This window comes from Plectropomus leopardus, chromosome 22 (assembly GCF_026936395.1).
Source record: "Plectropomus leopardus strain MGB_pleo_1.0 chromosome 22, ASM2693639v1, whole genome shotgun sequence".
Lineage (NCBI taxonomy): Eukaryota > Metazoa > Chordata > Actinopteri > Perciformes > Serranidae > Plectropomus > Plectropomus leopardus.
The window spans coordinates 17,407,298-17,422,763 of record NC_142197.1 but is presented as its reverse complement, the minus strand read 5'-3'; the positions used below and the strand labels follow the sequence as shown (position 1 = coordinate 17,422,763).

At 39.4% G+C, this 15,466-nt stretch overlaps 1 protein-coding gene across 2 annotated transcripts in view; it reads right to left on the bottom strand.

The window, feature by feature from the left end:
* tafa5a (TAFA chemokine like family member 5a) overlaps window positions 1–15,466 on the bottom strand; it is a 329,946-nt gene that overhangs the window by 266,011 nt on the left and 48,469 nt on the right. The window lies entirely within an intron of this gene.

The following is a 15,466-nucleotide window of genomic DNA, read 5'->3' as shown; positions in this document are numbered from 1 at the left end:
TTGCCTGCCTCTTTCCTTTTTCTCCTCTGCTTTGGTTATCTGTGTTTACCTGCATTTTTAATTCTTTGTTGACCCGAACCTTAGTATTTATTTGTAATTTTCTCCGTTCTTTCTCGCCCATTATTTCCTAAACCACCTACTACCATCTATCTCCTTCCTTGTCACATCCTCCCATCCTCTCTCCATCCATCCATCCCTTCCTCCCTCCCATGCGAGCAGGCCGCTCTGACCTGTATCTGTCTGGCATGGATGAGTCCCAGGTTTGGTTTAAATGCCCCAATTATTCTCCTGAATTATGATGTCCTGCTCTGGGCTATGTTGCTGCGTCTCTGTGGCTCTCTTATGAAAGCTGGCACGGCACAACAGAACCATTTACGGAGGCCAGATTAAGGGCACATTCACATGAGTGGTTTTCCCCATGCACCAGACCGGGAGAGCTGACGGTTGGTGAAGAAAAGTGACCACATGGAGACACTCTGACCTGGAAACACTCTGATCTATCCCTGTTGTACCTTCTCTCTTATTCAACACCCTTTTCTTGTTTTAGTAGATATCAAAGTCAGTATGCAGTGTTTCATTTTGGCACAAGGTGGGATACAACGAACAAGCTCTCAATAAAATTTTAATGCATTTTTTATGTTATTATGTCATGCAACTTTTTTTTCAGTCTGTTTAAAAAGGCTTAAATATTTATTTTACTGTTTGAAGATCTGGACCAGGTACAAGGTAGTCTTGAGTGCAGACAGCTGTTAAACAGAATAATCTGAATTTATCTTTTAACCTTTTAATACATCACATCATTGTGGAGACTCTGAATCATGACCTGCAGAATTTTAGGCTGTGAAACAGTCTGTTCTGTCAATCTGTGAAACTAATGTTACCTTCAGCTGTGCCATTAGGGGTCATCTAGCCAATATCAAAACATAATCAGACATGACTAACCATCCGTTTGTCATTATTATCATTTGTGAACAATTATGCAGCCTAGCTGTTATCAATACCTGAAACACTACTTTTGAATGTCAAGAACTTCAAAGAAATAAAACAATGAAAAAATGCTCTGAAGCTCCTTTAAAATATACACATTTTCTGTCATTTGCTTTGCCCTTTTTTTGGTATAGGTTATGTTTCACCTCTCCAAACTCTAAGCAAAAAGAACGCATGTGGTCATGTCACGACACTTGGAGAAATCATTTTTTATAGTTAAACCAGAACAGAAATTGTAAAATGTATATTTCAGAGATTACCTAAAAAGCCAAAATAATATTCATACTGTGTTTTGTTTTTAACACCAGGGTTGTATTCATAGACTCCATAAAAGATAATATACGGAGCAATCCTGATATGACCCATTGGTTTGTGGACACCTGTTTTGAAGCCTGAAGCCTTATGGGATGCACAGCTTGTAGTTCATTTGTTCATTGGTTGGAAAATTGAAATTAGGTATTTCTCTAAAATTTGTTAGCCCAGCAGAACAAGTGTAGACATGCAACTTCAATCACCAGCCACTGGGCTACAGAATCACAACACAACACAACACAACACAACACAACACAACACAACACAACACAACACAACACAACACAACACAACACAACACAACACAACACAACACAACACAACACAACACAACACAACACAACACGTGTATAATTAACACCGACTCTAATTAGGTCTACCATTTCGCAGTGGCCCTTCCTCATCAGTCAGTTCCATGCCTTAAGTAACATTAAATGTTTAATGTGAAAGTGTATTGAAATAAAAAGCAGCACACTCCCCACTGAACGCGACTCGATACAATACCCCAGGGATGCTCACATGCGGTGCATTCAAACCGCTCTCCCTGTTGGAAAGTACAGACCACTTTTCAGCTCACACTTGAATGAGCTCGATATAGCCTAACCCTCCCATCTTTTCAAAGCAACTGTGTAATCCAGCCTCCATGGTTACATTCCCCCATTTTCACCACCAGTGTAATCCTACATTACGACTGAGCCCACTAAACCTCGGGTGACATATGTTCCACACTCTGAAAGGTAGTCTAATCATCCGGCTCTTTTTCTTCACCCTATAATTGATCATATCACATGTGGCCTTGATTAAACACCCACACGCACTTCAGAATTAATCATGCATTGCATGAACTTAGCATTAATCACGGTATAACCCCCGCTCCATCTCCATTCCTCAGTCGGACTGTAATGGGATATTCATCTCTGAAACAATTAATAACATCGGCATGTGGGCTCCTGCACACGAGCCCCATTCTCTCTGTTCCCACAGTGTTATTTTAAGCTGGTCGCGGGCGATGATTGAGGGGTCGCAACGAGAGCTTAAATGGGATTTATTAGCGTAGATGCCAGGGGTGAAGAGAGGAGAGAAGAAGTGCAGAAGCAGTGGGCTGACTGCAAGATTGGAAGAAGCGGAGAGGAAATAGAGAGCAGAGAGAGCAAGAAAGAGAGAGGACCTAAAGGTGATAGAGTCATTGGCATGTTTTCACACGTGTGCCCGCCGGAGAGGCATCAATCTTCTTTATCTCCTTGAGATTTTTTATATCTCGGTGTTTTTCTCTCTGTAATAACCCCCTGCCACCTACCAGGTGATTCATCTGAAACACTTGGCGGCAGGGCTCCTCTGGGGTTCATAGAATACCTGCCACTACGATCCACGACAGCGCATTACGACACGCGCGCAACAGAATAAGAGAGCTGGAAAATAGATTATTATGCTCTTCTCAGAGATTCACTTGACCGTCACAATATGAGAGTAGCCTATCATATACTGGCGCCGCTGTAAAGCATAAAAAGCAGCAGAGAGATGATTGACGAATACAGCAGCTGCCATCTAGAACTCCCTCTTCAGAGTTGAGGTCACATGCATCATGAGGTAATGATAGATCGCTCTTTTTGAACTTGTTGTTTTCACAGACTCTGACCTGCAGGTAATGATGAAAAACATTTATTCACTCAACCTGTGGCGAGAAGAAAATTCTGGCTATGCTAATAAACACAACAGAGGCAGCACAGTGATCAAAATCTGGCAAGAAATGAGCCTCGGTACACATCTATGCTGCAACTAAATGACTTTTGAAATGTAAATGACAGGAATAGTTCAACATTTTGTGAAATACACATATTTGCTTAATGAAAAGTTCTTTAATAGGGTATCTGAAACAAGTATCTAATACAAATAATGTACTTTTTACAAGTACAAATATTATCAGAGAAAAACATATCAATATTTATAATGAGGAAAAATCCTCACATGGGGATCTGTGTTCTTTCTCTTACTCTCTATAATCTGAAGCTCATATCCACGAGTGGCCTATTAATAGTTTCTGAAAAAAAAATTAAATATAGCAACTTCTGATCAACCCATATCAATTTAAGTTTAAATAACAAACCTGTTAGGCCGCACCCATTTCTTGTTTAAACTCTGCCTATTTGGGTGATGAATACAGGTACACATAATACTCATCAAGCCCCCAGGAACAGCGCCGGGTTTTGAGGCCTATTTAACATTTTACATAGCAGCATAAAGTGCTGTTTATCTGAAAAGCACTTTGTAACCTAAGAAAAGTGCTCTATAAATAAAGCTATTAAAATAATTATCAGTATTACAAATTTAACTTCCCCAGTTCTCCGATTGTGTTTCAAAGGAATGATACAAATACTTAAATTGAGCAAACTATCCTTTTAAGTAAAAAGTACTAAGAGCAGGAGGATGTCATTTTAAGCTTTTCTTATGCTAAAATCCATAATCAGTAATATGAATACAGTAAATAATGTCCGCTAACAAGCACAAAGACATCTACAACCCGCTTCTGGGACCACCTCTCTCTGCCATGCTCCCAGCTATGGATGCATTCTCTGGCGTGTCTGGTGTGGCACCACGAGCCAAAAACTGGATGTTTCTTGGCTGCTGCAGACCATGTGATCGAGCATCAAAGGCTGCCAGGTTCTTTGAAGCTTCTTGGCAGTGGTCAAGCAGTCCAGATGTGCAGCACAACGCCCCCAGTGGACATATTGTAAAATGGGGACAGGTGTTTTGCCTCCTGCTGTTTTGTAAGGGTGCAAATACGGGACAACTGAGCATGCATGGTTTTATTCATACATGTTTATTTTGACCAAAAAAGACATTGACTCGTAACTATAAATCATATTAAGATAATGTTTTGGAGGTTTTTTTCTCTGTTTTATTGTCCCTTATAATGCAAGGAGAAGAACATTCCTGGAACAAGTAAGGATTGATCTTGCTCATGGACGACTCCAACTGCTGACTTGTGTCTCTCTGTATGCTGCCATTCATTCTCGTCAGCACAGTGGAGACTGTGAACGTGAACCTTGAATTGTCCCTTTGTCACGAAATGAAACTGCCCACGACACACTGCAGCATGAAACGTACAATCCTCAACTGAACAAGGCCAAACTTGAGCGAAGGTGTACACATAAGTTGAATAGTTAGACTTGGAAAGAGTTGGTGCGAAATTGAATTAGTGTAAACTTGGGAATGACATTGCTGGAAAGTGAGCAGTTGTACACAGTAAATTGAACAAATCTACACCGTATATCCACCAGGAGGGAACAATAGAAGACAAATCTTCTTTTTGGTCTTGTAGTTGAAATTATTCAGCATTTCTTTAAAGTTTGTGCCGGTCAATATCACATTATTCCTGCAGACAGTCTTTTCCTGCAATTCATCATTTTACACAATGAAGAACAACTTCTGTCCTTAAAAGTTACCTGAGCTCAATAATAAGTAAATACCCAAAATTTGTAGCATCACAATTAGTGTCGTATTTTGAGTTTGTCTGGCTCACACTGCCTGCTTTCCTGTCAGTTTGTATTCTGCTTACTGTCAATAAACCGATGCTCCATGTCCACAAGGACTTAAAGGAATACTTCAGCTGTAAAATGACCGTTTTCTTATCACCTCCTCACCGTATGTTAAATTCACAAACAAAACTTGTCTTTTCCCGCATGCCTCCACAATGATTGGTTAATCCGGAAAGGGCAAACATTCCTTCTGAACTGAAATCTGTGTACTATGTACTGTACCATTTTCACAATAACTGCAGGGGTTGTGGTATCAGATAAGAAGTCAACAACATGTTTTTTAATGATAACTTTACTTTATTTGAAATCATGTAAATAAATACTTCTTCTATTGTCAGTGATATAAGTCAGAGAAATAAATTGTGATTAATCACATGCATGGCTTAGACCTTTACAATCACCCTTCCTCTGGGCCTTGACTGGGATCACCTTAACCCTTTGACCCCATGTGATACCATGGGGCCCAGAAAAATGTTTTCCCATAGACTTACAGAACATTTTGAAAGAGATGTCTGTAAACTAACTGATTGAGCAATACAACCCCAGTGAGAGTACTTATTGCATGATATGGGTTTGATCCGTTTGGGCTGATAACATTTTGAAAGTCTTTAAGAGTCACACAATTAACTAGTTTTTATCCCCATTTAAGTTAGCATAGCGCTGAACTGGAAGTTAGCAGCTAAACTGGTAGAAGTCTCTAGAGTGCTTGCTCTATGGGACTCTGATACTGAGCCTTTTCGGCTTTACACGCCATTGAGCAACTTCCCACTTCTCGTCATTAATCCTTGCACCATGCATGCTCATATAAAATATAACAGACATTGAGAGACATTGTAAAATTAAATGGAGACATCCAGCCATCAGTAGTTAAAAACACCCCCGAGTCATTATTATATTTTAGATCATCAGGCGTCTCACCATGAGAATTAAACAGTTTGATGATATGAGAAAAGATATATTTTCTTAACCTGTACCAATTCATGCACTTAACATTTTACATTTACAGGTACACTGAGTGTAAACCTCAAAGTGTTGGACTTATTGGTATGAGCATGGTCATCAGGAGTATCCAACTCCTGAATAGAGATAAAGCTTTTATGTGTTGCTGGGTCCAAAATGTGTGCTGGGATCGTCTCCAGCCACCAACACCCTGAAGCGGTATGGAAAACGATGCTGTCTGCTCCCACAACAGAGACTTGATTAAATAATTCACGATGAGGTCAGTAACACAGCAAACATTACCTACATTCAGTGCACGTTTGTTGTCCGCATGACATGAGACTCATCCCCTCTGTGCACCTGTGTTGCGTCTTCACTATATGCATTATATATGACACGCCAAGCCTTTTTTGTTCATCAGCGCCTCCCATGTCTCCATGGAGAGAGAGAGAGAAGCAGCTGAGTCAAAAGGTATGATAAACCCACAAGTGCCACCGCTATTCTCTGTCGGCTGTTTGGCTGTGTGTGAGACAGAGCTCCCATTGCTCTTCACTGTGTCGATGGCACTCAGAACAGCAGCCTACAGTGATAGCACTCTGCACTCCCTTTCATGCTCGCTGCTGTGCCACAGGGGGAAGAGACATTCCTCGGAAATTAATTCAGCAGAGATTTAAGCGGCTTGAGGTATTCCAATTTAACTACATCATGCCTGCACAAAAAGACAGTTCAGCACTCAGCCGTTTCTGCGCCATAAATCCACACTGCCTCTGACTGTGATAGTAGCCTTTTAGCATATCTACTGAGCAGGCGTGCCTGCGCTTTATCTGTGAAACAAAATACTACATTCATCACACGAGTCTGAATTTTAAACTTCAATGCAACATTATGCTGTCTTCCTATGTGGTATTATCCCACAAGACATGGGAGTATTATAGCAATTATAGTAGAGAAGATGTTCTTTGCTTTGATTATAGGCACAGCAGCGATATGGTAGTGAAGTGTATATACCCGTACTGATTATGTAGGCTAATGGAGAAGTATGTAGAGGTCTTTGCAACAAAGTCAGAATGGCTCAGGCTGTCATGAGGTCCACTGACATTCTATTTCTTCTATACTGCAAATTATGATCAAACAGTTTTCATGTTAATTAAACATCAGAGCCGAGGACAAAGACTCCTCATCCATATTTTAAAAGTATCTTGAACCTCCTTCATATGTTCTGTAGCATTAAAGGCTTTATGTTGCTCTTTTTAACCTTCACATTTAAGTAAAACCCTCTATCAAGTACGCTACACGCGCATGTGAGCATCTCTCTCGCTCGAGCTATTCATTAACTACACGTCACAAATACATATGAAACAATACAATACTGAGTATAAAGCTGACATCACGCAGTGTTAAATGTTTCAAACAGTTTTTGGACAAAATAACCACGATAAACAACATGGATCCCTATGACTAGGTCATCCAAAACTGGATTACAGACCCTTATGCACTACCTCCACTCAAAAACACACATTATAAACCATCTTGTTTTTGGACAGAGTGCACACACTTCAGCAATAGAGACCTCGTGCTGCTTTCACACTATAAGCAACACAGCAACAGCATGACCAGGTATGTTATCGCTGAGTCACAATAAAAGTGTTGTTCATATGCTTGTTGCCATAGTTGTGTTGACTTGTGTGTGCCTGCTACTTGCCAAAAATACCTAAAGGACCTCAACTGAGTTCTCCCATGTATAAACATAAATCTATTCCAAAAAAAAAAATGTTATGGAGCTATTCAGAGCACCAAAGAGCATGGTTAAGATCTATTTTATGTAGTCTTTGCCTCCCTTGAATACTAAAAAAATCATTGGAAAGATTTTTCTTTGACAGCCACATTGATTTTTTTCCCACAGTTTTCTTGTTTTCGTCTTATATTACACAGAATTTGGATCAGATATGCGTTTTTTTGTTTTTAATCAATGTAGCCAAATATCAGTTTTATTAGTTTTCTGATACATCCCCAAGTTTCACACACTCAGATATGGAAGCTGCCCAGTGCAACCACAGGCTTCTCTTAGTGACCGCCAAGCAGTTCGACTGAAGCAGTGGTTAGGTTAAGTGCCATGTTCAAAGGCAATGCAATTTTCGGTTATCTGATCAAACATACTGTTATGAGATTACAGTAATCTTTCATTCCCTCTAACCCTCAAGTTACTGGCTATGTTCCCCGTCAGTTCTGGCTGTACTGCCATTTATGGTGTCAGCTCCGTTGTCAGCTAGCTCTTGGTAAGTAGGTCTGATAATGTCTGCTGCAGATAACAACGGAGGGAATCCCTGAGCTTGTGTCTCTCATGCTTTCCCAGTCCATTAGCCAGCCACGCTGCCTGTGTGGCTGACAAATGACTGAATTAGATCTGAGTGTCATCGGATGGGGAAAAATATCATCTCTCTCCTTCTAGATCCTTGTCACATGCTCTCGTCCTCTGTTGTGTCTTGCGCTCTCTCCCTGTGATGTTTCTCTTTCTCTGAAGTCTATTTCTTTCTTACATCTTTTCTTCGCTTGCTATTTCTCACCCAAGCGTTTCCTCGTTTCATAACACCAGACCATTCCACTTCCCTTCTCCGTTTGTGACTGCATCTCCTATTCTTCTTGTTTTACTTGAGTGCAGGCCAGTATTATTTAAAACTTGTTTTCAGTGTGTTGCTGGGCTCATGAATCACTACCAGGGCTGCTGCAGCATGTTTGAATATAATGAATTTTTAAGTAGGAGTTATTTTACTTTTCTGAACCGCATTGTGAATGTGAACCATCCAAGTTCAAAATGTCAGGACATTAGCTGCTGATGCCAAAGCTAATGAGATTTTACCATTTTAAAGCTTCACAGCTGCGATCTACTGTAAATTTGTTTGATATATAATTAAATGCAGAAGCTGCGAATTGACTTTCATCTGTTAATTATGGCTTGTTAAATATATAGCAGCTAGATAATGAGGAGCCCTGTTTTTCTGAGTCGATAAAGAATGAAGATAATGTTATGTAAAAAAGAGAGATGATTCATCCCACGTGTAAGGAATTATTATTTGTAATATAAGTTGTTTAACGACTTCAGTTGTCAGTTTTTACGAAATTTCCTTAAGCATGACAAACCATGTATAATGATTGCTTCTACTGACATTCACTGCTTTTTAGATCTTATTATACGACACACAGAGAACAGACTTTCAACTTATTCCGATTCAAAACTCATCTGTGGCAATACTTGATTCTGAGAGAAACAGATGTAGTTTCTTTCACCTGGGAGTAGACAATTTGTGTCACATGTGAAACCAAAAATCAATGTTAAAGCGTAACATTGTGCAAGCTTTGTATCAAAGTTGTTTTAAATTAACATGACATAATACACACGTGGTTGTAATGCACTGACGGCATGTTACGGTACTGTTACATAACAAATATTTAAAACCAAAACATGATCTTTTTTTCTAAACCTAAGAACGTAGTATAGTTGCTTATTAAACCTAACCTTGACAGTTTTACAACTTTAACCATGTGATACAATGTATTTCAGCTGTGTGTCACATAGGGACGCTAAAGGGTGCCCCTGTGTCGCTATGAGACACAAAGGGGTGTAAGAAAAGTAGGTATTTGATGACCTACTGTCTGCTGAGATTTATGAAATGTTTGCGAACATTTAAATCCAATATCTCCAATCTGCATCCAGCTCTGCTACAGCTAACGTGACAGATGTAACATATGTCTGGTAAAAAAAAAGTGGAGATTAGCCAAACAAATATTAAATTCAATTGTTGGTTTCAACCCATGGAGACAGTACTGACAGACGCAGCTGGAAAAAAAAGCATTTAAAGATAAAATCCACTGCTTGCAAATTTTCACTTAGGATCAAATAGGATAGGATCAAATTACAGAGAAATGAGTGCTGAGGTCTCAAATGGGGCCTGCACTAAAACAACACAGTGCATATTGCAGTTTTCTTGCCATTTTAGGCATATTGGGTTTTAAAACGATTCCTCCTGCATGCACTCATTTCAAGTTCTAGTCATAAAGGTCAAACTAAATTAAATTGTTTGACAAGAATTCTCAGTACAAAGTAACAATTTTCAAGAAGGCCTCAACCACACCTTGTAGCCTTCATCAGCAGATGTAGCTGGGTTGTCATGGAGATCGTACAGTTGTCATTAACTGATCAAAGTGTGGGATTTCAATCTTGTGATAGCAGATGGTAACATATGGAGGGGGATCATTACCAAACAAAGTGCTGAAGGCTAAAAGATTTCTTTGTCCCAAGAAAGCAGCTTTTTCCAAGGTCAGTAACGAACCTTCGAGCTCAGTGTTCAAAACAATCTCAATAAGAACGATTTTGTCAACTGACCCACGCGGTTACATTCACGATGTGTGGTCCCGCCTTAAGGGATTTCACACTTCTCTCTTTTACTCTAGACAAAGGCATTCACAAAGCCAACTCTTCTGTCTAAACTCTTACCGGTGCCACTCTGTATATCCCAAACTTTTAATTATATTTGATGAGCTGCCATAAAAATCCAATTTTCCACAGTGTCTGCAGGCCTTTTATTATTGCTCTGTCACAGGAGACCTCGCATTGCATGTAGACTACAAACATCCACCTCACAGAGCAGCACCAGCTCCCTCAACATCTCTCCATCTTTGTGTCGTTCTCAGTCTTCCCTCAAGTTCTTATTCCTCTCCACGCCTCTTTGATTTCGGTTTTTGCACTTCCAGCATCCGTACACTTCTATCAGCTCCTCTTATCTTCAGTATTTCGTTCTGCACATCTCCCTCCATCCTTCACACCACTCGCTCTCTTTCTCTCCCTCTCCTTCTCTTTCTCTCGGCCCAGAAGCAAATATGGTTCATTACATTTTTAATGTTGTTTGTAATTGCTTGGCACTCTCAACATGTCAAGAGCAAATCATTTTTCCACAGCGTTCGTTTATGTTTGGCGTGCAGGGATCTCAATCAACCCTCTGTGTTGCACTAAACATGTTTTTCATCCATGCTGACTGTAAGCATCTTGTATCACTTGAGCTGAAGGAGCTTTTAATGTAACATGTTCTGAAGAAAATAGCATATTTTACTTGTGGATCTTAACTTTGCCGCAGTGCCATATGTTATACTTCATTCTTTCCTGCAGTTTATAACCTCTGTATTGATTTCTTCTTTGTCTGCAAACACGTCACCCCCACAGCTAGCTGGGGTCAGTATTATATTGCGTAACTTTTCAATATCACTTTGTGTGGGTAACATAGAGCTTCTTGACAAATGAGTGAAAAGAAAGGAAACTGCTTTTTTTAATTTCTGTGTTTATTTTGTGAATTTGAAGGGAAAAAAAGTCAACACCTCTAAATTATGTGGCTCATTTAGACTAAAACACTCACTGTCTGACTGTAAGTTAAGTGTGTAACAATGCCATTCATGGGACATTAAATCATTAAATGTCATAAAAACCGTTGTGTATGACAATGAGAACACATTGAAATACTGAGCTACTGCCAAGAGATGGTTATCTTAGCTTAGTGTAAAGACTAAAAAAATGCTGGAAACAGCGTGTCCAGTTATACCAAAAGCACACATATCCCTAGCAGTGACTTGTTTTTTATCCTTAGTGGGAAGTGTAAAAAAGGACTGCCTATTGTTTAGACCACCCATAATTTCAAGGCACCGATAGTCTGAAAAATGTCACCAAATGGACCAGACATTCATTTATACGACAGCCTGTTAACATTACAAAAAGGGCTCATTGTTTGAAAAGGCTGTTTGTCTGACAGCACTCTCTCAGACAGAATTATACAGCTTATTATTATGCTCATAGTCATCATCAGACCCTCCTCCTATAATAAAGTCATGATCAGCTCTACTCTGCCTTGGATTGGCTAGCACTGGTTGACTTCATTGGTTGGTTTGGTTAGGTTTAAGCATGAGGGGTGAGATTGGTTAAGGTAAGGGTAAGAATATCAGGGTGAGCCAGTTAGAGGCAGCAGAGAGGGATAATGTCTTGGTGGGAACATGTGATGAAGTCATTCTGCAGTTAGCCTTGTGCTACTCTTTGGAAGAGTGTGTTGTAAATGTTAGGAGAAATAGCCCTTTGTAGCAATCTGTTTGTTTTGGGGTAATTGAGATGTTGTACAAATGGGTTTTCAATCAGTTGGATGTTGAGGCTTCAGAATTAATAATAAAATAAAATATATATTAATGAGCTTCACAGTGCTAACAAGCAGATTTTTTCCCTCTTTGGCAAGACAAGGCCCAAAGACGATATAAAAACTTTGAAACACTAGACATTTTTTAAAGGTGCCTTCATTCCCATCTACTGCACTTTAATGTGCAAAAAGTCTGCAATCAAATAGAGACGTTTTTTATTTTTTATATTAGCTTTCAAAAGAAGGCTGAAAAGGTGGTAAAAGATCCCCACATGAAACTAAAGTCAAAACAAAACAAACTGTTCCCATGTCTCTCCTATCTACCAACCTGCCCGGGCCGAGCGCCTCAGCAAAACACAGCTCCTCCTACCTGTCAAAACACAAAGCTGCTCAGTAAGCCCACAAGATTTCATACAGAAGCAGGGCTCTCGCTGCTTAGTGGGCAAAAATCTGCCTTTCTTCTCGATACAACAAGCGCTTTGAAATACCCAGCCCCAAACAAACAGATGAGATCCAGACAGAAGAGGAAGACAACTGGAGCAAAGCACAAGAGGACCAGAAAGAAAGAAGGAGCACAAAATGTAAATACAAACAGAGTGGACTGAATTTAACTGAGAGCCAATGCATAGCTGGTGTGTGTTTTTCTTTTAGCCCCAAGCACTTGACAGCTGGCGTCACCCTCCTCATCCACATGAATTTGTACTTTTACACCTGTGAGGGCCCTCATTGACACAATCTTGTTACAATTGTCCTCACTCCAAATGTACAACTCTAATTGGTCCTCCCAAAGATAGAAATACAAGAATGCACACACCTTGCCTGTGCACCGCCTGAATTATGTAAAAACTTGCCAATTAAATATTGAAATGTACATGCAGGGATGAGGGGAATCATGAAGAGGAAAGACAAATGGAAAGGGGAAAGAAAAAAATGGAATAAAAATGCATGAAAGGGTTGTGTTGAACTGCAAATCATTTGCAGTTTTTGAGTATGTTGTAATTACATAAGCAGTTTTTTTTTCCTTATTCCCCCTCCATACATAATTAAAGTACCAACACTGAGAATCAAAACTGATTTCTTTTTCCTCTCTCAGCAGGACATTTTTGCATTGGCAATTGTCATAACTACAGTAAACATCATGTGCCTTACAAACAGAGCTTCTTTCAGTGAACAAAACATTTTTATTGACATAAGTCTTAAAACCTCAGAAAGGCAGCAAAGTCTGTGCTTTCACTTGCTTGGGGCTTGAACGTCTCAATAGACCTTGGGACAGGCGTCATTTCAAGTAACCTGTACAACAGATGATTGACGTGCAATGTGAGACATCACACTGAGACATCATCATGAATACACCTTATTGAATAAAAACTGTGGCACTCACAAGGCTTCCTCTGGTTCCCACATGAACTCACACAAAAATCTCCATAAAGTTAAAGCAGTTAAGCAATGCAGAACAACCCAACACCTAAAATAAATAAAAACCACGGCTATGTTACAATTGTATGTTATTATGTGGCAGATACAATGAAACTTTTACTTTCCAACAACACTGCACTTATGTTCAGGCACAAAATCACTTGGTTATTTTTTGGCTTAAAATACGCATGTTTGGTGTCGAAAAAGCCACTGGCAACACAGCCACATCTCACAGAAAAACACCTGCTTTTTCGTGGCATTATCTCTGCAGGAACCAAAGCAATATCTCAGTAAAAAAACAACCATATTTTGTGGTACCATCTCCACAGGACACACAGCTAAAAACAACCATGTTTGGCAGCTAATAAGCCACCAGAAGACACAAAAAGTCGTTGCTAAAAACAACTTTGTTTGTTCGTCTCAGTGGTCTGCAGACTAACAGACATCTCACCTCGGTTACACACCATCCAACATCCCATCCATCTCCACATGACAAATACTTCAAACTTCTCACTTTAAAAACATTTATATGATACAAATGAAACACACAAATATAACAAATATGTAGTTTGCAGAACAACAACGTTAACATTTTCTTCTGGTGACAGGGCTACCAGAATCAAACTTTATTTTATAGGCCTACCTATAAAACTTGCAAGGATAGGGTGAAAGCTAAGGAAATGCACCTATTTCATTTCTTGCAGAGAGTTAGATGAGAAGATTATTAGATGATTAACCATAAACAACAGCAAGCAACTGGTTTCTTAGATTAGCATAAAGGGCAACGGGGAAACAGCTAGCCTAGTTAGGTCCAAAAGATAACAAAATCTGCCTATCTGCCAAGGATCACAGAATAACATGTTTGTTTGTTTACAGATTTAAAAAATTGTGAAAATGACAATTTGTATATTTATAGGATGTGTTCTTGACTGGGAGTAATTACAGTGACAAGGAGTCTTAAGTTTCTAGTCTTTCTCCTGAGTTAAGTTAACTATCACTTAGCTGCAGCCTTTTATTTTACAGGAAATATGCCGGTGGTGTTGATCCTCTCATTCAACTTTTGGCAACTAAAAAAGTTTGATTCCAAAAAAAATCCCTTTAATTCCAATATTTGTTATAAAGATTTGAGAGGTAGCAAGTCATTTCATCATCTAAACCGCCCTTTAGATTCCCACGTAGGCACAGCGCAAAACTTCAACCGATTTCAGCTACAAAGAAAAATCTCCTGCTAAACTAAGACTTTGCTGAATTTAGGTTGACTTTGTGGGTGAGTGTGTGGTCATTTTAACCAGGGGCTCCTCTTCGAGACTAAACCTTTCCAACATCCCGGTCCTGACTGTCCATATGCAGCGCCCACATATAACCACAGGCAAGACACATGGAGAAAAGAAAACTGAAAGAAAGTATGTTGCCTGAATTTTACTGGCATTATTTAGTCACATGCAAATAGGCACCAGGCAGCGGAGCGGCAGAGTTCATCCTGATCTTATGTGAAATTGGCACTAACTTGAATTAAATTAATGTTAAAAAAAAAATGTTGTCAGATATGGATACGAAGTGACACGTTTACAATAAATCAAGCAAAACCATGACTAAAATGTAATCCTCACATTAGCCAAAACAATTTAACACAACATTAACTTCAAAACACACAAGCTGAAACAAGTAGGTTTTCTGCATTACCATAATTAGATAAATAACTCACTGTATATAAAAAGCAGAGTTATGGCTACTCAAATGTTTTCAGTATTTGAGTGCAGAATAATGTAGTGTAATTAGAGGTGGTCACTATGGATGAAAAATAGACTCAGATGTCTCAGGCCTCTACCCAGCCCTCCTTATCTCAAGTATACGTGCCCAGGCTATGCCCCCTTCACTGCATTAAACATGCACATGTCCTCAATGTAACACTGAAACACATGGCCCAGTGGGAGTGTGGACACTAGTGCAGGGAATAATTTGGAAGAATCTGCCAATACATATGCTTATGTTCATGTAAAACAGGGTTGGTCAGAAAAAAGTTCTGACACTTTCTGTGATGCTCATGTCTAATTCCTGTAATCACTAAAAATATATATTTATAAGCACTTATGAGTATTCGTAGTGCTT